The sequence below is a fragment of the Seriola aureovittata genome, chromosome 11 (assembly GCF_021018895.1).
Source record: "Seriola aureovittata isolate HTS-2021-v1 ecotype China chromosome 11, ASM2101889v1, whole genome shotgun sequence".
Taxonomy (NCBI): domain Eukaryota; kingdom Metazoa; phylum Chordata; class Actinopteri; order Carangiformes; family Carangidae; genus Seriola; species Seriola aureovittata.
Genome location: NC_079374.1, coordinates 25,693,932 through 25,719,558, shown reverse-complemented (window position 1 = coordinate 25,719,558; position 25,627 = coordinate 25,693,932). Strand labels below are relative to the sequence as shown.

Sequence of the window (25,627 nt, the reverse complement as noted above, 5' to 3'; positions counted from 1 at the left end):
GATGTCACTGGTTCCCTTTTGTGCTCCAAATGTCAACGACAGTCGTTTGCACGACTGTCGTTGGTGGAAAATTGGTTTCGACTTTGTTAGTTTCTATTGTGTTATAACGACAGTCGTTGGAGTCACTTGCCACTTGTGAACAGTTGTTATTCTTGGAGGCTAGATTGTTGAATCTCCTGGGAAGGGATGAAAGGGCAGCATTGTAAATTGGAGATAGGTGGTGTCTGAGACCTCCTCCCCTGTTGAGAGATGGTTTCTCTTTTACATAGATGGCCTCTTTTACTCCTCTTTCAAACCAACTGTCCTCTCTGTCTAGGATGTGGACATTGCTGTCCTCAAAGGAGTGGGCTTTCTCCTTGAGATGTAAATGGGGGCAGGGTCCAAGCCTGAGGAGTTAGCTCTCCTGTGTTGGGCCATGCGTTTATGCAGTGGTTGTTTTGTTTCTCCAATGTAGAGGTCATTGCATTCCTCGTTGCACTGGACCGCATACACCAGATTGCTTTTGCGGGTGTGTGGTGTTCTGTCTTTGGGATGTACCAGCCTCTGTCTGAGTGTGTTGCTGGGTTTGAAATACACAGGGATACGGTGTTTTGTTGAAGATCCTCCTGAGTTTTTCCGATACTCCAGACACATATGGAATGACTATGTTGTTTCTCTTGTTTGGTTTTTCTTTCTCAACCACTTTGCTGGTTTTCTTTCTGGAAGTAGCTGCAGTTTTTCACAAAGGTCCAGCTAGGGTAACCACAAGTTGTGAGGGCATCTCTCAGGTGCTTGTGTTCTGCCCCTTGGGCCTGTGAGCTGGTGGGCACGTTATCAGCTCTGTGTTGCAGGGTTCTGATAACACCAAGCTTGTGTTCCAGAGGGTGGTGTGAGTCGAAAAGTACATATTGGTCTGTATGTGTGGGTTTTCTGTATACTCCAATGTGGAGGCTCCTGTCCTTTTCCATATGGACGTCACAATCTAAGAAATGCAAACTATTGTCCTTGGCATCCTCTTTGGTGAACTTGATGTTTTTGTCCACTGAGTTAATGTGTTCGGTAAAAGCTTGCACCTCTTTGGTTTTGATTTTAACCCATGTGTCGTCCACATACCTGAACCAGTGGCTCGGTGTTGTTCCTTCAAAGGAGTTCAAAGCCTTGTTTTCTACCTCCTCCATGTATAGATTTGCCACAATAGGGGATACTGGTGAACCCATGGTGTAGCTGTGTTTTTGTCTGTAAAATTTGCCATTAAACTGTAAATATGTGGTGTTCAGGCACAAATCCAGAAGCTGGCAGATGTGTTCAGGTTTGAGATTTGTTCAATTTTGCAGGGAATTGTCCTGTGTGAGTCATTCTCTTACCGTAGCCGAAGCCTCCATAGTTGGAATACAGGTGAAAAGAGAAGTCACATCGTAGGATACCATGGTTTCATCTGGTTCCATTTTTATGTTCCGGACTTTACCCACGAAATCGGTGGAGTTTTGGATGTGGTGTGGGGTGTTTCCCACCAACGGAGCCAAGATATGGGCTATGTGTTTGGCTATGTTGTAAGTGACCAAGTTTATCCTGCTGACAATGGGCCTGAGCGGGGCCCCTTCTTTATGGATTTTAGGGAGTCCATATAGGCAGGGGATTGAGTCCTGGGGATAAAGCCGGTAATATTGTGTTTTGTCAATGACACCTTCTTTTTGTAGTTGTTGTAGATATTCTATCACCTTCTTTTTATAGCCACTGGTCGGATCTCGTTTCATAAGTGTTGGAGTCTTTGAGTAGTAAATTTCCGTTAAACAATCGAGACAGGAAATTCTCTCACGGTCCCTCTGCCCTAGGCGACCACTTCGTAGTACTCCAGACCAATCAGAAAAAGGATGAATACTATAAGTAGATGCATATGAAACCCCCGACCAATCAAATAAAAACATCCAACTTCAGACTGGTCAACCCATCGGATCCTCCGCTGGACCTTTCCCTGCCTAACATTAATCTCCCTAGATGTCAAAAAGAAAACATCTGAGATTCCAATACATCCATATATATTCAATACATACAGTTAATATACATATTCAAATCATATATAGATTCAAAAATACCTAATACAATAAACACATAACAATAAAACACAAAACTTGGTCACACTACAGTTCTTCTGCAGCGTCGGCTCTTCGTCAGTCCAATGTCTACATTCAGGGCCCTTCAGTCCTTTTCCAATCTTCATATTAGATGTCAGAATCTCCAAGACATCTGGGACCCCGAAGCCAGGCACTTAGTGATATTTCTAATATATTCTGGGAAGGAGAAAGAAAACAAACCAGTATCTTTGCAAAAATAGAAAACCATTATAAATCAAGATCTTCACATGTCAATTTCTAGACACTGCCTCTTTCCTTATCCTTTTCCCATATAGGTTTAAACCTATAAGTCACACTTTTAATATGGATAAATCTCCATCAGTTCTTCTCGTATTACTCCCTTCTCATCTTTATCCACATCAGTTTGTCGCAACAACATCTGGGCCTGCTCTCCAGGTAGAACCACACCAACACATCTCAATATCATTGCCTTCGCAAAGGTCAACAATATTGTACAGAAACAAAACATCATACATAGTCAAACCAACTATCAACATTTGAGCTACCACTGCACCCATAGGTCCAAATTGCTCCCTCAGCCAAGAATTGGCTGACTGTCCCGCTCCTTCTGAAGGTCCAAAAGCATCCCTTATGCTTTTCAGTGCAGCTATGACACTGGTCATGTTATCTGTGCTATCGGGGATCAAAGTATAACAAGCATCTCCAGTAAAATTTAGAGCCATGCATAGGCCTCCCTGTTTAGCCAAAATATAATCAAGAGCCATATCATGTTTCAGCAATGTCAGTCTGTGACTTTTCTGTGTGTTTGTCAAAGTTTTGAACCCCACTACTGTTTGATCTGCAAATCCTTGTAGAGTGTAAGTAATATTATCAATATGGTCTGCTAAAAATGTCACTCCATACCATGGAAACAATCCTATACCCTGTTTCTCTGCTAAACTAACTCTGAAATGGTAGGCCTCCATCTTATGAAACTGCCATTTCTCTTTTCTTCCATCTAGAAACGACATTTGATTGTGACTCATTAGGTCCTTCTCCCTTTTTGTATGGTGTAAACTTCATATGGGAGTTTCAGTTTTGCCATGTAACAGAATCCTGTCCACCCATATGGCAAGAATATATATGCCTTATCACCACAAACCCACCATAACTCCTTGAAATTTCCCATAGTCACATTTCCTGGTAGAGTCTGATTTTTCACAGTCAAAGTTTTCTTTTCCTCAGAATCTGGAACATGAAATGTCACCTGATATAAATCATTCAGTGCTCTATGATAATTTTTACCAAAGTGCATCAAATAACTATTACACTCTGCTATCCCCATAAACATTCCTGGACCTCTAAAGGTATTATTTGAACAAAAGCAACTCTCAGCTTTAGTGGGAGTCAATGTCATTCCATTAGGGAACACTTTCTTTATTTCTTCATCCGGACCTAATAGATTCAGATATAGCAAATTAACCAACCAAGAACATTCACGTTTGGGCTTAAAGAGTCATTGACAGACCCATAACCACATCCCTTGCTGCTTGAATAACAACCACGATAGCGCGTAAGACTGACACATTCGGATCAATGGTTCTGGTACTGTTTCTAGAATTCCAGACCACGTGCCTGGTGCTAAAACTTTCACAACACATGGACCTTGAATTCTTTTCACTGATCTTATTGAATGTCAGTTGTTGAAACCACAAATTTTACTTGCCCATTCGTCTGGGATATTTAATGCTTCAGCATCAAATCCATATGCTCTCCATTCAACTTCTCTCCGTTGTAATCCACGATACTGTTCCACCATCTCTTCTATTGTCCCTTCAAATTCCAATAGTTCGTTCCCTATTTCCTTCAACAGTTCATTATTTTTACTCTCAGTATGTTCTTTGATCTTAATATGTTTGACTACTATCCCCTTCAGCATCAAACTGACTGTTTGACTGAGGGACTTTACAAAGCTATTTCACTGTCAGACAAACAGTTCAGCTGAAAGGCCAGACTAATGGCCCTTTTAGTGGGCTTTTCACTACAGTTGTAAAAGTACCATGCAGGCAAGCATTGGTGTTTCAGTGGTAGAATTCTCGCCTGCCACGCGGGAGGCCCGGGTTCGATTCCCGGCCAATGCATTGAGGCTCACTTAGATTATAGCACCATACTATTCATTGGTAAAACCAACCTTTGCTCTCAAAGCAGTCGGTGTTGTTGGTGGCACATGATGATAGCGATGGAAGTAGTCTTTGCTGACACTCCAGTTCCAATGTTGAATCTGCATTTCCTTGGATACAGGCACTGTGACTTTTGTGTGAGGGACAACTTGTCTTTTGTGTCTTTATTACATTGAGAGATCTTTTCGATTTTAAGCACCTAGGTTAAGCCTATTGCAGGCCTCGTTGGCGCAGTAGGCAGCGCGTCAGTCTCATAATCTGAAGGTCGTGAGTTCGAGCCTCACACGGGGCATCCTTTTGCTGCACATGTGCTTTTTCTGGACTGGTGTGAAGTCATGTACAATGTACACTGTGTAGATGTAGCAGTGGGAAAGGAAAGAGAAGAATGTCAAGGTATCCATATTGTCAGCAACAATATTCAGGTGGTCTTCTGCTTTCAGACATTGACTGACTGGTGTTAAGGGGCCCAAAGAGTGAGTTGTTGTTGAGAGATTCTTAAACATCCAGGTCTTTGTTTTCCAAGTGTGGGGTCCTCATGAAGGCCGTTGCTGTCACTCGGTTCGTTAAGGTTCCTGGATGTTGTCACAACAGACCTTAAGAGTCGTTGGGCTACCTGGATAATTTTGGGATAATTTTACATTGTGGTAAAAAAAATATATTTTGGAACAATGGGCTTTTATGTAAGAATTACACAACTACAATGTACCAATACCACAAACAGCAGCACAGACAAACTTACAGAAATGGTGGGAAACCCACCACCCTCCCAATATGACACCAGATAGGTGTTGACTGAGGGACTTTACAAAGCTATTTCACTGTCAGACAAACAGTTCAGCTGAAAGGCCAGACTAATGGCCCTTTTAGTGGGCATTTCACTACAGTTGTAAAAATACCATGCAGGCAAGCATTGGCCAGTTGTGAATAGCTGTAACAGAGAAACAGCCAATAGGAAGGCAGCTTTTTGCTTCATTTTTTTTATTTTAAATTCCACAAAGGACAGGGTTCAAATCATTGTTGAGGCATAATCAAATTTGAGATAAAATGAGTGGAAAGCAATGAAAATATTTGGGATTTAAGAATTCAAATCTATAAATTTAAAATTAGTTTTTGTAGAACTACAATTATATTAGCATATTAAATGTATTGGATGATGTAAATCCTGCTACTCTGTACAGATATATTACCGCTGCCTAAAGAACAAGGTGTGTGGGGTCTTCTAAACTTATATTCTCTTCATAGCAGCCAGAATTCTTTCTTCTTTGGTGAATAAACAATCATATTCTCCCTTGCTGATTTTAAAAAATATCCAAAAGCCCACTTAATTTTTTTACAACATTGGTGGACAATCAGGAGTTATCAGTGCACAGAATCTATGATCTCTTCGAGAGGGTTTGAAACATTTGAATCTCTGAACGCTCAGTATCACATGTCAAATTAGGATTAGTTGCCATTATGTTAGTTAGACAATATGTGTATAAGAAAGCCAACTGCTTGAAACTTACAAATGATTCTCACCTGCTAGAGAAGTGTTTTTGGAACATAGAAATAATTTTATTCTGATATTATTTTAAAAGCAAACTGTACTGACAATTGCAATATTTACAATATGGAAATTATGAATGAAGCAGTTACTATGGACATTAAATAAAAGTGTGAGAAAAAAATGCTAGAAAAGTCTGATAGCGTGAGGAGTTTGTGCAGTGTTTCACACAAACCTTAGACTATAATCATAAAGAGAAGAAATAATATGGAATATTTAAGGACAGCTTTCAAATATAACTTTTTACAAAGGCTGAATGAAAATGACAAATGACTGTAAACACGAGACCACTATGTACATATGCATGACAAAATATTCCAAACTATGTGCATATAATTTACATATTTACAAATAAACATTAATCATATTTACCAGTATAAATAGAGAGAACATATGAACATACAGAACAATAGTTTTCTCTACTCAACACTTGTATGTACATGCCAACTATTTATTTCTTTCCTCCACCCATCTTTGTCTCTCTGCCTCATAGAAAGGAGAGGCCTGAAACTCCTTCCAGTTCATCACCTTGGCCATGCCTTTCTCTCTGTACAGAGAATACACTTTAGATGGGCAGTAAATGTATTTTCCTGCCACTCCAGGGAAGCCTGTATGAATGTGTGGGCTGTTTGGTCCCTGTTTCAGGTCCATGCGGCAGAATCTGCAGAGGCGGCCTGTTTTCTGGGAGTCTGGCGTTTTCCTCTTATTTTCATTTTTTTCCTCCACCCGTTTTGTGGTGGCCTCCAGCTCTCTGGAAGAATTCTGTCTTTTCAAATTCTTCAAAGGACATTTTGGGGTTAGAGAGTCCATCAGCAGCGTAGCTCTGGTACACCTTCTGCGAACAATAGAAATAGCGCACAGGCCCTCGCTGGTAAAAAAAAGTGCACGGACAGTTCATTAGTCTCATACTGAGACTTTGGCTGTCCACAGGTAAGACAGGTCTTTGTCTGCCTTTTTTTCTGCTGTGGCTGCTGCTGTTGCTGCTGCTGCTGGTGCTGCTGCCTCTCCAAGATGCTCTCCACAATTTTCTCAATAGAGTCTTGTGTCAGAGGTGTAGAGAGGGCAGGCGCACTTGGATTAACAACAGCTGGCTTCAAGGTGACCACCGGAACACTAGCTGTCTCACTCCCCTCTGATAAAGAGTGCCACAGTTGCTGAGTCTGCAGAAGTTTTTCCTGGCTAGTGTTCAAAGAAGAACTGGTGTTGAGAAGTTTTGCCAGGTGCTTCACGTAGCGGGATATGTGCAACCTGGTTGTGGGGTGCAGCAAGCTATTAGGATCTGAGGCAGACCGATGAACCATGTCTGCATACTCCTGATCCACACGCTGCAGCATGTCCTTCTCCCCACGGTACTTCTGCAACAAGCCGTCGATTGCATCTTTCATGGGTGGCGTCCAGCATGTGTGGTCCAACACAAAAACCCGGCCACCTGTTTTAATGGGTCCAGTGCGGGCACCTCTTGGTGTGGACCTCAGTGGCAGGGGCAGGGCATGTGAGATTTCTAAAACACAATAAAGCAATTAAAGTTCCTCAGTTGATCATGTTATTACATTATAACATACAGCAAAACTTTATACACAAAGCGTTCAGTTAACTGAACCATTGGTACTGGATGTTCCTGGTCATCTCCTGATGGCATCTCCTGCTTTAGCAGCGTACTGGTAGAGTGAACGTGGCCGACGGATGGTGCTGCTCCAGGAGATGTCACGCCAGAGAGCAGTGTCAAGCTGGGGGAGGGTGCTGTGTCTGGAACTAGGGCAGGAGCGGATGTCTGCACAGGGGACGAAGGCGCAGGAGCAGCTGGTTTGTCTCTCTTTTGGGATCGGTGTTTGTCCCAATCCAGAGGGACTGGACGACAGCCTGGCTCTCTGTACTCCAGGCCAAACCTCTCTCCGGTGTCTCTGTCAGAGAGGTGGAGTGCGGGGTACTTCTCCTGGCCAGTCACACTCAAGGAGGCCAAGTTCAGCTCAGCTGTTAAAGCTGGATCAAAAACAGCAGGCAGGATGACACCTGGCTGTTTAAGGTCCACCAGCCGCTGGTAGTTCCACCGCGTCACCCCTGTCATGCCCTGGGCCTGGAACAATTCAGGGGAGACATGAGTCCCGGTGATCCACTGAGCCTGATGAAAGTGGTACCCCTCCTGCTGTGATGTACCTCTGACAGGTATCCAGATGGGGACTTTGGCACCTTCACCAGGCACATGGTTCAGCTGAAGAGTTCCACCATACCTGTACATTATGCCCTCAGAGTTCAGGGTCACTGAGGCAACCACGGAGAATGTGCACTCGTTGTATGCGCCATGTCTTCAGCATGGATGACTTGAAGAGTGGGACATTGTTGGGGTCCGTGGCCAGGTGAAAATGTTTCAGGACTTTCTCCACCCTGTCCAGCAGCTCCATGGGTTGTGGAACTTTGGTCCTGCAGTGCTCTCTTATGTGCTGTTTGGTGGGATTGGCTGGATGGATACCACAGAACTCATAGGCGTCCCGGAGCTTCTTTAGGTCCGCCTGATCAACCACAGAGAAGGCAGCGGAGAGGAGCTGGCAGAAAGTGCTGAACAGGGGATGATGCTCAGAGGTGCACTCCTGTGTAAAGCGCCTCAGGCAGTGGAACAAGTCCAGTTTCACAACCATGTTGGGGTTGTAATGTACCCGTGACGCACAAGTGTTTGCCAGTGGTCCAGAGGTGGCCGCAGCAATAATGGAGGGAGTAGTCTTCCACGCATCCAATTGTCGATGTCCACCGGGAATGCAGTCCGGGATCTTAAACGGAGCACAGCAATCCCTAAATGCAAGGCACAGACATTTAGAGCAATTTAGATTTAAAAAAGACACAGATTCTGTTAATTATACATCACATTTACAGTTTGAAGGAAAGTGAAAAGAGAAAATTACTGTTCTCACCTGTCCATCCAGTGGTAGCCTGCCTTTTCCACTCCAGCGTTGCTGTACCTCTTGGCCATTCCCTGGTACATCGGCTCCAAGGACCTCTCAGTCTCAGACTGAACCATCACCCAGGAAACAATCAGCCAGTTCTCATTCATTACGGCATAACTGGACATGACCCCAGATGCCAACGTTACTTTTCTTGCCACTTTCCTGGTGTGGTCAGACCTGAAGACCTCCCCAAAAGTGCCCTGGAGGAGTTTGGACATGGCTGGCTCTTGACGTCTGAACTCATCTAGCAGGCAGTCAGTCAGGTAGTGTGCGGACACAGAGACTCCACACCAGCCATCGGGATCTTCATATTCCCCGAAAGCACGTGGCATGTTTTCCTTCCTCAGGAACTGCCCCATGGTCCTCTGTCCATACACCCCAGCCTCAGCATCCCTGACACTTTCTATGCCATGCAGGTATGCCAGGTGAGCTCGCTCATATTTGAGGTGCATCAGCTCATTCACCTGGTTTGCCATGTCTGTTGGTGAATTGCCAGTGTGCCTCAGCTCATCCATGACAGACTTGCAGATGGCTTTCTTGTAAGTCAGGAATGCAGGCAGAAGGTTGGTGAAGCGCTTGGGCAGTTTCTCCAGCCATCGGGGACTGTCAGCAAACCAGTTCCTCCGACAGGCCTTGCAGCAGAGTCGTGAGGAGAAGATGTAATATTGTCCACTGGTGCCAACAATCACCCGAGGCCTGCCCACACCAGCAGAGACCACCTGAGGATGAAGACAATCATGGAGACATGGCAGCATGTAATTGTTCCTCAACCTGACCATGATGTCATTCTCAGGCTTCCAGATAAAAAATGGGTGCAGCTGGAAGAAGTTGGGGGATGGGAGCTCAGCCACTGTATTAATGAGCTCAGGCTGCGGAGGAAGACGCCACAGTGAAATTGTGTTCCCTGGGTTACGCACTGGCCGCGAACCAGGCCACAGCCCGAGATCCTGAAGCTCTGTCCTCATCCACAGCTTCTGGTGATGAGAGCAACTCCAGCTGCCTGTGTACTGGTCATGCCCAGGAAGGGGAACAGGAACAGGTGGCTGAGCTGGTGTGACTACATTAAAAAAAGGAAGACAAATAGGACAAAAAAAATGATTACACACCTTATAATTAGTATTGATTGAATAGTTATTGTGAAAATACTTTGATAAAATAAAAAGATTGTAGCAGATTTATGGAGGGGTTGTCTACATGCTGTATATTCTTACCATCTTCACCACTGTCCTCAAAAGTAAGCTCTTTGTGTGCAGAGGTGTGAGCAGGACTCGCTCTGGGTCCTGAAAAAAAGTGTAGTGTTTCATTTGTACAGACTGTAAACATGAAGACATGATGACAAAATGTGAAGAGGTTGTGAAATGATATGTGCATTAAGCAGATGTGTAATTGAATATCAGCTGGACACTAAAATAGAAACAGACCTGCAGTTGACTCAGTCCTCTCTGCTTCTGTGGGACCTGCTGTCTCCTTCACGAGGAACACCAGCTGTGGTGGGAGGGGCACAGGTGTTTTCCTCTTAGCACCTGGTGAGGCTGGAGCTACAGGAGAGTTAAAAACAATTATACTTTATATGTAACTGTAGTTATCACATCATATGGTTACATGAACAGGATTCAAGTCTTTTTACCATCAGTCAGTGATGTCTGCAGTTCAGCAGTTGCATCAGGAGGGGGCTTGGATACCGCCGCTGATGGAACTACAAAAGAAAAGAAATGAATCACGTATTTCAGAATCCACAACATATGCAATCCTTTGATGTTAGTAGGAACTCAAATAGCCATAGAATTGCGTCTCCCACTTTTCATTGCTTCACAAATTTAAAATGTCTAATTACAACAGACACAATAAACCAGACCACACTACACACTAGTCTAAGCAGGAGGAGCAATATGACTCAATGAACAAGCATGCAGGTGTTAGTATTCAAGACGGCTTCATTTGAAACATGTATGTAGAACAACCATGCATACTTACCATCCTTGCTGTTGGAATCAGTTCATCATGGCATCAATTCATAGTCCTTAGGACAGTTAGTATAACTCCAACATAGGGCCGTATTGTTAAAGGAACATGGCCAGAACACAAACAATATGATTAAAATCAAGGTTCAGTTTTGGAGGGCATTTCATCATGTAAAAGAATTGTTCTCCAGTCCTGAAACCCTTCATTTAAAAACCTGTCTTTGCTCCTGATATCACTCCTGGTGTGGCAGCTGCTGCTGATGCATGCTCAGCAACTGGTTACAGACAGACACAGAGAAATAAATAGAGGAGACATCAGATTAAAAAACAGTCTTAACCATTATCAACTCTGACATTTGGTCAATGTAATAACTGTGTACTTACAGCGCTGCACTTGTAGCTTAGAGGGTGTTATGCTCAACATCGCTCGTTCCAGCTCGTCATCCTCATCCATCGCTGTGGTGCACACAAGAATTAGAGTGTACAAAAACAAGAATTAGTTTGCCCAGTTTAGGATAGATTAATAACATGTGTCACATAGATGTATACAAGAAAGATTTAAAGCACTATTTCTGGCAAAATGTAAGTACTTACCTTACATTTCATGTGAGAAATGTGAGTAAAAAATATGAATTAAATAACTTACCCATGGGATCAGCAGGGGTCCTTGGGCCATGCTCCGCCACTGTGGAAGCCGTGTCAGTTTGCTGCCTCTTCCGCAGGTACTGCTGCAGCTTGTCCATGCGTGTCCCTGGGGCGCAGCTCTTTCCCAGGATGAAGGCTGCATAGCCATCAGCGCTGCTATCCCATATCTCCTTCCAGGTGCTCTTGGCCCGGGTGCCAAAGCCAACCAGCTGGTCACCTTCTGCTGAGGCTGCTGCGACACCCACTAAGCTGGCCTCATATGTTAGAAGGGACTGGATTTCCGTAAAACCGAGAGCATAATGAACAAATGACCGTAGGCTGTCCTTGCTATGTCCCTCGGCCATACAGGTCCCTGATGCCTCCTCCTTTTGGAGGTTCTTGATGAGATACACAGTGTAACCTATATCATTCATCAAAAGCCACCTAAAGGACTTCCCTTTATACTTCCCAAACTGCAGGATGTAGTCTCCAAGCACCTCTGTCATGTCTGAGGCATCCCCCCCTCTCTGACAGACCACAGTCAGCGCATTCTGCCGCACCAGGTCCTCCCTCACGGGTGCAGACTTGTCCTGCAGAGCGGGGTCATCCTTGATCCGCCTGGCTTGTTCAGATGGGTCCTGGAGGAGAAATCCGAGTGGTCCCTTGCGGAACACCACACAGAGTTTCCCTGGGAAGAATAGCACTTTCCTGTGCATCTTGACCTACCCATAAAAACAATAGAATATTAGGTTTATTTTAGGAAGCTACTTTTGAAAAACGTACTGATATTTCAGGTATTTCTCACATCACATGGCCTATCAGAAATGTTGCTGCTGTAGATCCTCTTTGATCTCTGAACTTCACTTAAAGCAGTTCAAAAGCACAGTGTGTGTGTGTGTGTGTGTGTGTGTGTGTGTGTGTGTGTGTGTGTGTGTGAGAGAGCAAGCACACACTTGTGTGACAAAGAAGGGGGATGGGGAGAGATTCAAGAAGAGGTGGAAAAGTACTTGTGTATTTAAGAGGAGAGAGTGAGGAGGCAAGAGAAATGTTTGGAAAGAGTGAGAAAACATACATTTGATCAATACTGTAGTCAGACTTCAGTTGACTCTGATACTCTGGTAATGCCATAGTTAATTATTTCCAGACATGAAAGAAAAATGCTAAGTTTGTAAACAAAAACCATTTGTGGTTCAGCATGAGATGTTGTGTATCAATAGGCTGTAATTGGTCAGACAGACAGTACCAAACGAGCGTTGCTGGCGAGTTATCATACAAGCTGTATATAAGTTTATATTACGTCTCAACATCAATACTATCCAGATAAGTGTAAAATAAGTTCATGTTCATTCATGATTTAACACGTAATTTCCCCACACTCCACAGACTTATATGCTTCATCGGTCACTAACCGCTGAGCTAACATCGACACGACGTTGTCAGAAACTTACTGACAAGATGTTTTCATATCATAACATGATACTATGACGTAAAAACATAATACCACACACTTTACTAAAAAACATGACCATGTTAATTCATCATTTAGCATGTAATTACACCAAACCGGACTGACAGATCAGTTATTTCACGTCACTGAACCAAGTGAATTATTAGCTAGCAGTAACGTTATCGTAAGCGTAGCAAACTGTTTGAACAGAAATCTGGTCAGACTGTAAATTCATCCTGTATTTTCATATTTATCACAAATAAAGTGTCTTACCCTTGATAAATACAGGCACTGTGACTTTTGTGTGAGGGACAACTTGTCTTTTGTTTCTTTATTACATTGAGAGATCTTTTCGATTTTAAGCACCTAGGTTAAGCCTATTGCAGGCCTCGTTGGCGCAGTAGGCAGCGCGTCAGTCTCATAATCTGAAGGTCGTGAGTTCGAGCCTCACACGGGGCATCCTTTTGCTGCACATGTGCTTTTTCTGGACTGGTGTGAAGTCATGTACAATGTACACTGTGTAGATGCAGCAGTGGGAAAGGAAAGAGAAGAATGTCAAGGTATCCACATTGTCGGCAACAATATTCAGGTGTTCTTCTGCTTTCAGACATTGACTGACTGGTGTTAAGGGGCCCAAAGAGTGAGTTGTTGTTGAGAGATTCTTAAACATCCAGGTCTTTGTTTTCCAAGTGTGGGGTCCTCATTAAGGCCGTTGCTGTCACTCGGTTCGTTAAGGTTCCTGGATGTTGTCACAACAGACGTTAAGAGTCGTTGGGCTACCTGGATAATTTTGGGATAATTTTACATTGTGGTAACAAAATATATTTTGGAACAATGGGCTTTTATGTAAGAATTACACAACTGCAATGTACCAATACCACAAACAGCAGCACAGACAAACTTACAGAAATGGTGGGAAACCCACCACCCTCCCAATATGACACCAGATAGGTGTTGACTGAGGGACTTTACAAAGCTATTTCACTGTCAGACAAACAGTTCAGCTGAAAGGCCAGACTAATGGCCCCTTTAGTGGGCGTTTCACTACAGTTGTAAAAATTCCATGCAGGCAAGCATTGGTGTTTCAGTGGTAAAATTCTCGCCTGCCACGCGGGAGGCCCGGGTTCGATTCCCGGCCAGTGCCGACTTTGTATCTGCTTTGCCTTGGATTCAGGCACCGTGACTTTTGTGTGAGGGACAACTTGTCTTCTTTGTCTTTATTCAATTTAGAGATCTTTTCGATTTTACCCACCTAGGTTAAGCCTATTGCAGGCCTCGTTGGCGCAGTAGGCAGCGCGTCAGTCTCATAATCTGAAGGTCGTGAGTTCGAGCCTCACACGGGGCATCCTTTTGCTGCACATGTGCTTTTTCTGGACTGGTGTGAAGTCATGTACTATGTACACTGTGTAGATGTAGCAGTGGGAAAGGAAAGGGAAGAATGGCAAAACACAGTCAAGGTATCCACATTGTCAGCAACAATATTCAGGTGTTCTTCTGCTTTCAGACATTGACTGACTGGTGTTAAGGGGCCCAAAGAGTGAGTTGTTGTTGAGAGATTCTTAAACATCCAGGTCTTTATTTTCCAAGTGTGGAGTCCTTATTAAGGCCATTGCTGTCACTCAGTTCAATAAAGGGGACATATTATTCAAAATGTACTTTTCCATGGTTTTCTATCAGTAATATGTGTCCCTGGCCTTTCTACAAACCCCCCAAACATGAGAAAAGTCCATCTTCTCCGTCTTTTGCTTGCACCACCTTTCAGAAAATGTGTGCTCACACAGGCCAATTGGAGATTTTCCCTTGATGTCGTCATGAAGGGAGATGACACCTCCCCCCAGGTGGGTGACACTCCCCGAGATAGGTGTGTATTCCGCCCTCTGAGTCCGCCTTGCACCCGCTATCGTTTATTCCCTCGCATCACGGTTCCGGTAAAACTGTGTCGAAGGTACGAGCGAAGCACGCTAGTTGCTCGGTTGATGACTGTATAAACCAACACAGAAGTCTGTTTTCCCCCTACATCCGAGGATCTGAAGACCCAGTGGATTTGTTTTATTTTATTTTTGATGGACACTTTAGGAGTTGTAGCGGGCTAACCATTTCACGTCGGACTGCTTTCTCAACGAGGGCCAGTACAATGTAGGATTCGCTACATTCTGAAGATAAAGCATGGATCAGCACCGACTTTCCCAGACCCAACTTCAAACTTGGGAGCTGTAAGTTTCACCATTTTATGTTGCTTTCCTGTATGTACACACAGACTCTACCTGGCTGCCATGTACTACAATGAAAATGCTGACTGAGCACAAGCCCAAACAAAAGAAGGTGAACCACTGTTCAAGGTCCAACTTCCAAAGGCCATGAAGGGAGAATGCAGAGCTACACCAGTTAAGACTGAGCCGACATTCTATAAGTGTTATATTATTTTATTTTTCAACCAAAAAATGTTTTGTACACATTGTATTAAGTATTGCACGTATAATGTTATGACAGTTCCACCAACAAAAAATACAGTAAAGAAAATGTCAGGAGGTAGTTAGAACCAGACTTTCAGTCGTTGTTTTGTAAAAAAAAAAAAACAACAACAAAAAGTGAAAAATGTAAACAAAATCTTTTGTGTTTTATTAAACACGGAATGTGGTGGACCTCATATTTGAAAAAGTCTTTTTTTGACCTGGGACCATACACAGAAGCTGCTTTGGCCATCCCCATCCCAGAGGACCTCACTGCACAGTTCGAGCGGCCCGAGAAGGAGGAGGTCATATCCAGATATGTGTCCCGGTTGTATCATGGGCCAGTCTAAAACCCACGTACTGGCCTGTGGCGTCAGGAAACTCGGCACTGATGCATTGGACCAGGCAGGCTGGAATGACGACTGAGATTCTGCAACCAAGGAAGCCCCAGCACCAGCTCACAAAGCTCCTATAGGCCAGATACCTGTACTGACTAAAACAACTGGACAGGGCATTTAGTCTTGCAAACATATCTATGTTGTGTCTCACAATTTTTTTTATGGATCCAGTGAATCCTACAGCTTTTTTATTATCACTGATTATAAGTGCCTCATTTGATGTAAATAAATGCTTGATCGTTACTAAAGAAATGACTCATCTGAATTCATTTATTATAACTTTACAAATCAAAGAGCAGCTAAACTAATGTATTTGAGGATGTGTTACTCCATTTGTGGTGTGTTATTACCATTGTAAAATTATGTGCACTGAAGTTAAACAAGACTGCCTAATATCTTTTATTGAGATTGAAACCTTATGTTTTTACAAAGAAGCAAAACGTACTGGTGTATTCCTCTCAACCGTAACGTACCGTAGTCAGCGCAGTACATGTTGCAGTCTGACACAATCTGATACCAGATAGGTGTTGACTGAGGGACTCTACAAAGCTATTTCACTGTCAGACAAACAGTTCAGCCAGAGACTAATGGCCCTTTTACTGGGCGTTTCACTACAGTTGTAAAAATCCCATGCAGGCATTCAGTGGTAGAGTTCTCGCCTGCCCCGCTGGAGGCCCGGGTTCGATTCCCGGCCAATGCATTGAGGCTCACTTAGATTATAGCACCATACTATTCATTGGTAAGGCCAACCTTTGCTCTCAAAGCAGTCGGTGTAGTAGGTGGCACATGATCATAGCAGTTGAAGTAGTCTTTGTTGACACTCCAGTTCCAATGTTGAATCTGCATTTCCTTGGATACAGGTACTGTGACTCTTGTGTGAGGGAGAACTTGTCTTCTGTGTTTTTATTACATTGAGAGATCTATTCGATTTTACCCACCTCGGTTACACTATTGCTGGTCTCGTTGGCGCAGTAGGCAGCGCGTCAGTCTCATAATCTGAAGGTCGTGAGTTCGAGCCTCACACGGGGCATCCTTTTGCTGCACATGTGCTTTTTCTGGACTGGTGTGAAGTCATGTACTATGTACACTGTGTAGATGCAGCAGTGGGAAAGGAAAGAGAAGAATGTCAAGGTATCCACACATTCAGCAACAATATTCAGGTGGTCTTCTGCTTTCAGACGTTGATTGACTGGTGTTAAGAGGCCCAAAGAGTGAGTTGTTGTTGAGAGATTCTTAAACATCCAGATCTTGGTTTTCCAAGTGTGGAGTCCTTATTAAGGCCATTGCTGTCACTCAGTTCATTATGGCTCGTGGATGTTGTCACAACAGATGATAAGAGTCGTCTGGTGAAGCTGCGTTTGCCTGCACCTCAGGTCCTCTGTGAAAGGCCAGAGAGCTGTCAAGATATCAAAGTAGAAATACAACCAGTATCCTCTCAAGGGTAAATGTACTTTATCTGGAGGAAACGGTCGGCTGTCCGATGTTTGAGAGATTCTCTAACATCCAGGTCTTAGTTTTCCAAGTGTGGGGTCCTCATTAAGGCCGTTGCTGTCACTCGGTTCGTTAAGGTTCCTGGATGTTGTCACAACAGACGTTAAGAGTCGTTGGGCTACCTGGATAATTTTGGGATAATTTTACATTGTGGTAACAAAATATATTTTGGAACAATGGGCTTTTATGTAAGAATTACACAACTGCAATGTACCAATACCACAAACAGCAGCACAGACAAACTTACAGAAATGGTGGGAAACCCACCACCCTCCCAATCTGACACCAGATAGGTGTTGACTGAGGGACTTTACAAAGCTATTTCACTGTCAGACAAACAGTTCAGCCAGAGACCAATGGCCGTTTTACTGGGCGTTTCAGTACAGTTGTAAAAATCCCATGCAGGCAAGCATTGGTGGTTCAGTGGTAGAATTCTCGCCTGCCACGCGGGAGGCCCGGGTTCGATTCCCGGCCAATGCATTATAGCACCATACTATTCATTGGTAAAGCCAACCTCTGCTCTCAAAGCAGTTGCTGTTGTAGGTGGCACATGATGATAGTAGTTGAAGTAGTCTTTGTTGGCGCTTCAATGCCAACTTTGTATCTGCTTCGCCTTGGATTCAGGCACCGTGACTTTTGTGTGAGTGAGAACTTGTCTTTTGTGTCTTTATTACATTGAGAGATCTATTCGATTTTACCCACCTCGGTTACACTATTGCTGGCCTCGTTGGCGCAGTAGGCAGCGCGTCAGTCTCATAATCTGAAGGTCGTGAGTTCGAGCCTCACACGGGGCATCCTTTTGCTGCACATGTGCTTTTTCTGGACTGGTGTGAAGTCATGTACAATGTACACTGTGTAGATGCAGCAGTGGGAAAGGAAAGGGAAGAATGGCAAAACACAGTCAAGGTATCCACATTGTCAGCAACAATATTCAGGTGTTCTTCTGCTTTCAGACATTGACTGACTGGTGTTAAGGGGCCCAAAGAGTGAGTTGTTGTTGAGAGATTCTTAAACATCCAGATCTTGGTTTTCCAAGTGTGGAGTCCTTATTAAGGCCAACTACCCCTGGGCCATCTGAGGCCAGGGGTAGTTTTATACAAAATTGGTTACCAACCATTTAGAAACGTCCTGCTGCAGTTGTAGAGTTTGAACTTCTTCAGCAGCCTCTCCCTCTGGGTCAGATTCTGGATAAAAGTCGTGCGGTTGAACCAAAGCGCTTCCGACGCCAGGTCGCCGGTCACGGTCACCGTAAACATTTGAGCATGGTGTAATGTAAGAATTAAGAATTACACAACTGCAGTGTACCAATACCACAAACAGCAGCACAGACAAACTTACAGAAATGGTCAGAAACCATCACCCTCCCAATCTGACACCAGATAGGTGTTGACTGAGGGACTTTACAAAGCTATTTCACTGTCAGGCAAACAGTTCAGCCAGATACTAATGGCCCTTTTACTGGGCGTTTCACTACAGTTGCAAAAATCCCATGTAGACAAGCATTGGTGTTTCAGTGGTAGAATTCTCACCTGCCACGCGGGAGGCCCGGGTTCGATTCCCAGCCAATGCATTAAGGCTCACTTAGTTTATAGCACCATACTATTCATTGGTAAGGCCAACCTTTGCTCTCAAAGCAGTCGGTGTTGTAGGTGGCACATGATGATAGCAATCGAAGTAGTCTTTGTTGAATCTGCATTTCCTTGGATACAGGTACCGTGACTCTTGTGTGAGGGACAACTTGTCTTTTGTGTCTTTATTACATTGAGAGATCTTTTTGATTTTACCCACCTCGGTTACGCTATTGCAGGCCTCGTTGGCGCAGTAGGCAGCGCGTCAGTCTCATAATCTGAAGGTCGTGAGTTCGAGCCTCACACGGGGCATCCTTTTGCTGCACATGTGCTTTTTCTGGACTGGTGTGAAGTCATGTACAATGTACACTGTGTAGATGCAGCAGTGGGAAAGGAAAGGGAAGAATGGCAAAACACAGTCAAGGTATCCACATTGTCAGCAACAATATTCAGGTGGTCTTCTGCTTTCAGACATTGACTGACTGGTGTTAAGGGGCCCAAAGAGTGAGTTGTTGTTTTTGAGAGATTCTTAAACATCCAGATCTTGGTTTTCCAAGTGTGGAGTCCTTATTAAGGCCATTGCTATCACTCAGTTCATTAAGGCTCGTGGATGTTGTCACAACAGATGATAAGAGTCGTTGGGCCATCTGAGGCCAGGGGTAAATGACAGTCGTTGGATTTGATTAATTTCTTATTAGTTTTTTTAAACGTTTGTGCCATTCAAGTTGTTCAGGCAACACTTTGTGTAGATAAGTCCTTTACAGGTGGGTTCCATGAGTGAAATGTTTTTTGGGCCGTAAGTGATTCATTTCTGTTGCAATACAGAAGCAAGACATTGACACAAAATGGCAGCAGGGCTCATTTACTGCACCGTATCCAGCGTTGGTATTATATCTATGTTTAAAAACGGGGGATGTGTACCAACAGGTAGAAATCATGAGGACTATTAACTGAACGGTGAAGCTGCGTTTGCCTGCACCTCAGGTCCTCTGTGAAAGGCTCGAGAGCTGTCAAGATGTCAACGTAGAAACACAACCAATATCCTCTCAAAGGTAAATGTACTTTATCTGGAGGAAACGGTCAGGTGTCCGGACAACCAGGTTTCAGATGTTTGTTGTGTTCGTTCGCGCAGTGGTACGTTAATTGGTCATGTGAGCAGAATTCAGTGGTAGAATTCTCACCTGCCACGTGGGGGCCAGTTGTGAATATCTGTAACAGAGAAATAGCCAATAGGAAGACAGGTTTTTGCTTCATTTTTTTGAATTTAAAATTCCACAAAGGACAGGGTTCAAATCCCCGTCGAGGCATAATCAAACTTGAGATAAAATGAGTGGAAAGCATTGAAAATGTTTGGGATTTAAAAATTCATATTCATCTATAAATGTTTAATTAGTTTTTGTAGAACTACAATTATATTAGTTTAATAAATGTATTGGATGATGTAAATCCTGCTACTCTGAACAGATATATTACGGCTGCCTAAAGAACAAGGTGTGTGGGGTCTTCTAAATTTATATACTCTTCACAGCAACCAGAATATTTCTTCTTATCAGTTATCGTTATCAGTGCACAGAATCTATGATCTCTTTGAGAGGGTTTGAAACATTTGAATCTCTGAAAGCACAGTATCACATGTCAAAGATGCTAGAGAAGTGTTTTTGGAACATAGAAATAATTTTATTCTGACATATTAAGTTAAAAGCAAATTTAAATTTAAATTTAAATTTAACAATTGCAATATTTATAATATGGAAATTATGAGTGACGCAGTTATTATGGACATTAAATAAAAGTGTGAGAAAAGAAATGCTGGCAAAATATGATAGTGTGAGGACTTTGTGCAGTGTTTCACACAAACCTTGGACTATAATCATAAAGAGAAGTAATACTATGGAATATTTGAGGTCAGCTTTCAAATTTAACTTTTTACAAAGGCTGAATGAAAATGACAAATGACTGTAAACACGAGACCACTATGTACATATGCATGACAAAATATTCCAAACTATGTGCATACAATTTACATACTTACAAATATAAATTAATCATATTTACAAATATACATACAGAGAACATATGAACATAAAGAACAATAGTTTTCTCTACTCAACACTTAAAAGTATGTACATGTCAATCATTTTTTCCTGTCCTCCACCCATCTTTGTTTCTCTGCCTCATAGAAAGGAGAGGCCTGAAACTCATGGGCAGTAAATGTATTTTCCTGCCACTCCAGGGAAGCCTGTATGAATGTGTGGGCTGTTTGGTCCCTGTTTCAGGTCCATGCGGCAGAATCTGCAGAGGCGCCTTTTTTTCTGGGAGTCTGGCGTTTTCCTCTTATTTTCATTTTTCTCCTCCACCCATTTTGTGGTGGCCTCCAGCTCTCTGTGGAAGAATTCTGTCTTTTCAAATTCTTCAAAGGGCATTTTGGGGTTAGAGAGTCCATCAGCAGCGTAGCTCTGGTACACCTTCTGCGAACAATAGAAGTATCACACAGGCCCTCGCTGGTAAAAAAAAAAGTGCTCGGACGATCCATCAGTCTCATACTGAGACTTTGGATGTCCACAGGCAAGACAGGTCTTTGTCTGGCTTTTCTTTTGCTCTGGCTGCCGTTGCTGCTGCTGCTGCTGGTGCTGCTGCCTCTCCAAGATGCTCTCCACAATTTTCTCAATAGAGTCTTGTGTCAGAGGTGTAGAGAGGGCAGGCGCACTCGGATTAACAACAGCTGGCTTCAAGGTGACCACCGGAACACTAGCATATTTCAGTGTGTCTGCTACACATTTCAATTGTCTTCTGGAGCACGTTGGGGTGGTTCTTGCGACAGGCCTCTAAAGACAACGAAGACAAAGAGAAAAAAAAATTATAAAAGGCTACATTTTCTGAAGAAAATTTCTGCGCTTGTGTCAGCTTGAAAAAGTAGATAGTAATAATGTTAAGCAGTACTTTATATAGCTTAAGCAGGATTTAAAAGTTCTTAAGGCAGGTGAAGTTCTTGAAGTAGCTGAAGCAGTAATTTGAAATACTTTTAGCAGTATTTGAAGTAGCTGAAAAAGTATTCGAAATACTTGAAGCAGTAGTGGAATGCCTCAGGCAGTAGCTGAAGTAGATAAAGCAGTATTTGAATTAGATGAATCAGTAATTGAAGTATTACAAGCAGTAGATAAAGTAATTGAAGAAGTAGTTGCAGAGTAGTAGTAGTTTTTTGAATATTTGAAGATCAACCCATTTATTTCTTAATGTCCTATAATAAACAAATTTAAGAAAAAGTAAAAATGTATTAGTACTAAGATAGTAGAATGAAAGTGTTTCTAGGCAGCTGTAGAGATCAGTCTTCCCTTAAAACAAAATCTGTCTTTTTTCCAGGAAATGCTTCAGCATTTTTTTACAAGATACATCATAGTCAACATAAATCCAGTGGAAGCTTTGTTATGGCCAGCCTCCACTGGAGCCATGAAGTCTCAGGCATTACCATCGGATGCAGAGGGAATGATTGTTCCCTTTCTCACACTCTCACACAGAGGATAACTGATTGGTTAATTCAATCCCAGCCCCTATTACACCTACTAATAATATATTCACCTCAATCTCACCTCGTTCCCAAATGCACCAGGCATATCTTGTCACTACAACACCTACGCACTGTGTACTGGTCATTTGACCTCACTTTGCACCATGTACCAAGGCACATGAAAATAGGGCTTTATATGTTTTGGCGTGTGCACTTTTGTCTTTTCAGGTGAGGGATCTGAGAAAGTGTCAAACAGTTTGTATAATTATCTATAAATAGGCACTATTCTCACTGATTGTTTTGTTTATGTTAGTCAGTCATATAGAGCCATCAAAACTACAAATATTAACAGTGAAAAGGTCTTTGTTGGGTCTCAAAAGATTGCAGTGAGATCTGTAAAAACATTAAAAAACAAACTCACAAACTATGACTGGATACATAGCCAGGTCCTGGAATTTGTTTTTCCCCTCGCGACCCTTTAAACTGTATTTGGCCCAAAGGGCATTGGTTCCAATGGTGTGCATCATTCTTCTCAGAGTCACCAGGTGTAGCACCTCCCAGGAAAGACAGATAATCAACCTGAAAAGGGAAACAATGCAGAAAATTAATTATCTTATAGGATAAGGCTCATATTACCTATAGTGATTTTCTGTTCCCTCAGTGTTCCTTTTGTTAGGTCTGTTTGTTAGAGCGACTGTGTTTCTGCTCCGAGCTCTGAGCTCCGGTGTTAAATGCAGTGAACTTTTGGATTAGGCTATTGGTTTATTAAAGTGATTATTCATTGAAAAGCAGAGTGGTGCAGGACAACTTAATAAGTACTTTAAATATTAGATCCACATACATTTTTGAATGTGACTGTCACTGTATTCACTATGAAGGGGCTGTTTTGCACAGGCACACACACACAAACTAATACAGCGACATCCTATTTTCACATATCACTTTCTTTCTGTGAGCTGTGTCCTTTAGCTTTTCAAAAGCCTCTTCAAGTTCTGCTGGAGTCTTGAGTGGCCTGGTGAGCTCTTCAATCTCATGATCATCAGACCTCATGCCTTTGATTAAAATGGACTGATTGGTCTCCAGAGATTGTTCGATCTTGTCCAGCCTCATAAAAATGGCCCTCACATATGCTGGTGTGCAGGAATCATCCAAAATATAACAATACATTTGAGCAATTGTCCTATGGCCCTTTTTGACTACAAGAACTTAGCAAGGCATACTGTGTTGAGAAACATTGTGTGAAGCATTGTGGTCTATCATGTGATATCATAAGAGGGCTACAACACAACACTGCCCCTAAATCCTGCCAGGGCCAAACAACAAACTGAAAAAAATGGCAAAATGGAAACTGAAAGTTGGAAAAACAAAGAGGTGCAGGTACTAATTGTTTGAATTTGGTAATCCTTTTATAGTCTTCCTGTCTCTGGGCTTTTGATCCCCTATCTTTCTTCAGTGTTGTGGAAGGTTGTCAGTTGGATTTCAGGCTGCTGCCAGCAGGAAACAGCCTGAAATTCAACAAACAGCCGAACTGAGTGGTTACCTTCCCCACAAGAGTGAAATGTAATTAAAAACAAGATTAACATAACCTATTCCGTTTTGCAGCCGTTGTTTTCATATGAACAACATCCTATGAAAAATTAAGTTGGTAGTGTAACTGTAGCATTTCTTATGAACGTCAGACCCTTCACTGTTGGTTCCATCATAGCAGTAATGGAAACAACAATCAATCCCAGACTACTACTACCACCCCACTGCTGTGGGGGGCAATGTTACTAATGTGTTGAAATTGAGACTTACTTGGTGTTATGACCGTGGTCATATTATTGTAGTTGGTCGGTGTTGGACGGTGTATGTGTGTGTGTGTGCCCTGTGTTCCTGAGTTTTCTTATTGTATGCAAATAGGTGTGTGCCGCAGCCGCGCCGTCATTGGTGGAAAGGCTCTGCGCCCTGGTCGGTGATTGCCTGCAGCCCCTGATCACCTGATATATAAGGAGCCAAGATGGCCGCCGGCTCGTCGTCTCATTCTCCTCTTCTCCCAACTGGTCACACTGTTGCAGTGACTCAGCTTTGTGTAGTGCTTAGATTCATTTGAGTAGAAAGGGTGGGCTACCAGTTTTGTTTCTCTGGTTTTCTCCTGTTTATCTAGTTAGGGAGGCGAGTTTGTTGTCATTTGTTTTCCTTTGGTTAGATTAGTTGTTTACTTTCAAGACAGGGTTATTATGTTTATTATGTTGTGCTTAGTCCATCCTGAAGCCTAAACTAAGTATTTATTTTCTATATGTTCACTTAAAACCATTATGTAAATAAATCACTTTGGTTATATTTAAACCAATCTTTGTTGTGGCCACTTGGGACTTGGGGAAGATGGGGCCAGTTTATGTTGTGTCCTAGGCCCCCCTTAGACTGGAGCATAACATGAATTGGGGGCTCGCCCGTCTTCTTGTCGTGCTTTGTGTCCGGGTAAGTTTCGGTGAGTAGTTTTTCTGGTTGGCAGTTTTATTTTGGTGTGTGGGGGAATTATGGAGTTTTCATTGGATGATTTTGTGACCAGTCCATCTTTGGCAAAAATTGATAAAGGCAGAAAAGCAGACCTGTTGATTGTAGCAAATTATTATAATGTGCATGTGCCTTATGGTGCTAAGAAAGAGGAGCTTAAGCGGTTGCTGTGTGCAGAGTTGGTGGAGCAGGGTGTCCTACCCAAACCAGCTGTTGATGCGGCTGATGCTGCTGCGGGTGACGCGGCCAGTGACGCACCGGTGGCTGAGGTGAAAGTGGCTGAGGCTGCTGGCACGCTCGCTGCTGGTGTGGAGCTTGGGCCGGTCACGGATCCTCTTGTAGGTAAAATGACCACAGAGGATCTCCGCATAGCACTCCAAATAAAGGAGGCAGAGACCCAAAATAAACAGCTGGAGGTATAAGCTATGCATCTGCGCATTCAGGCTCTCGAGCTGGAAAAAGGAGCCCCTGTAGTCTCCACCCCAGTGCCTCTTTCTGGCCACAGTTCTGTTTCTGCTCCTGTTTTTAATATCACTAAGAACATTGCTTTAGTCCTTCCGTTTCTTGAGTCCGAAGTGGATTCGTATTTCAGCGCTTTCGAGCGGAGAGCTGCTGCCCTGAGTTGGCCCAAAGAGTTCTGGTCCCTTCTCCTCCAGCGTAAGTTAGTGGGGAAAGCCCAGGAGGTCTGTGCCAGTCTGTCTATTCAAGATAGTCTTGACTACAAAATCTTGAAAGAGACTGTGTTGCAGGCTTATAAGCTGGACCCCGAAGTATACCGTCAAAAATTTAAAAACAGTGAAAAAACTGCCAACCAGACTTAGGTTGAGTTTTTGCGTGACAAGAGCGTTTTGTTTGACAGAATTGTTTATTTGAATGAACAAAAAGAATTGTCTGTGACAAAAGCAGCCGTGCTGGCTGATGAATTCATTTTGACGCACAAAAGTGTTTTTTCCATGCTGGCACCTCGCGTTTCACAC

The 25,627-nt window shown here is 43.1% G+C and overlaps 10 non-coding genes and 1 pseudogene across 10 annotated transcripts; 10 read left to right on the top strand and 1 right to left on the bottom strand.

The window, feature by feature from the left end:
* Positions 1–121: 121 nt before the first annotated feature.
* Positions 122–1,733, bottom strand: LOC130177394 (uncharacterized; annotated as a pseudogene).
* A 2,388-nt stretch (positions 1,734–4,121) lies between these two features.
* Positions 4,122–4,192, top strand: trnag-gcc (transfer RNA glycine (anticodon GCC)). Its single transcript has one exon. It is a non-coding gene; the product is annotated as a tRNA-Gly (tRNA).
* A 258-nt stretch (positions 4,193–4,450) lies between these two features.
* On the top strand, positions 4,451–4,523 carry trnam-cau (transfer RNA methionine (anticodon CAU)). The gene has a single exon. It is a non-coding gene; the product is annotated as a tRNA-Met (tRNA).
* Positions 4,524–13,128: 8,605 nt separating this feature from the next.
* On the top strand, positions 13,129–13,201 carry trnam-cau (transfer RNA methionine (anticodon CAU)). Its single transcript has one exon. It is a non-coding gene; the product is annotated as a tRNA-Met (tRNA).
* Positions 13,202–13,815: 614 nt separating this feature from the next.
* On the top strand, positions 13,816–13,886 carry trnag-gcc (transfer RNA glycine (anticodon GCC)). The gene has a single exon. It is a non-coding gene; the product is annotated as a tRNA-Gly (tRNA).
* A 128-nt stretch (positions 13,887–14,014) lies between these two features.
* trnam-cau (transfer RNA methionine (anticodon CAU)) lies at positions 14,015–14,087 on the top strand. The gene has a single exon. It is a non-coding gene; the product is annotated as a tRNA-Met (tRNA).
* Positions 14,088–16,547: 2,460 nt separating this feature from the next.
* trnam-cau (transfer RNA methionine (anticodon CAU)) lies at positions 16,548–16,620 on the top strand. The gene has a single exon. It is a non-coding gene; the product is annotated as a tRNA-Met (tRNA).
* Positions 16,621–17,490: 870 nt separating this feature from the next.
* trnag-gcc (transfer RNA glycine (anticodon GCC)) lies at positions 17,491–17,561 on the top strand. Its single transcript has one exon. It is a non-coding gene; the product is annotated as a tRNA-Gly (tRNA).
* A 241-nt stretch (positions 17,562–17,802) lies between these two features.
* On the top strand, positions 17,803–17,875 carry trnam-cau (transfer RNA methionine (anticodon CAU)). The gene has a single exon. It is a non-coding gene; the product is annotated as a tRNA-Met (tRNA).
* A 705-nt stretch (positions 17,876–18,580) lies between these two features.
* trnag-gcc (transfer RNA glycine (anticodon GCC)) lies at positions 18,581–18,651 on the top strand. The gene has a single exon. It is a non-coding gene; the product is annotated as a tRNA-Gly (tRNA).
* Positions 18,652–18,888: 237 nt separating this feature from the next.
* trnam-cau (transfer RNA methionine (anticodon CAU)) lies at positions 18,889–18,961 on the top strand. Its single transcript has one exon. It is a non-coding gene; the product is annotated as a tRNA-Met (tRNA).
* Positions 18,962–25,627: the final 6,666 nt, after the last annotated feature.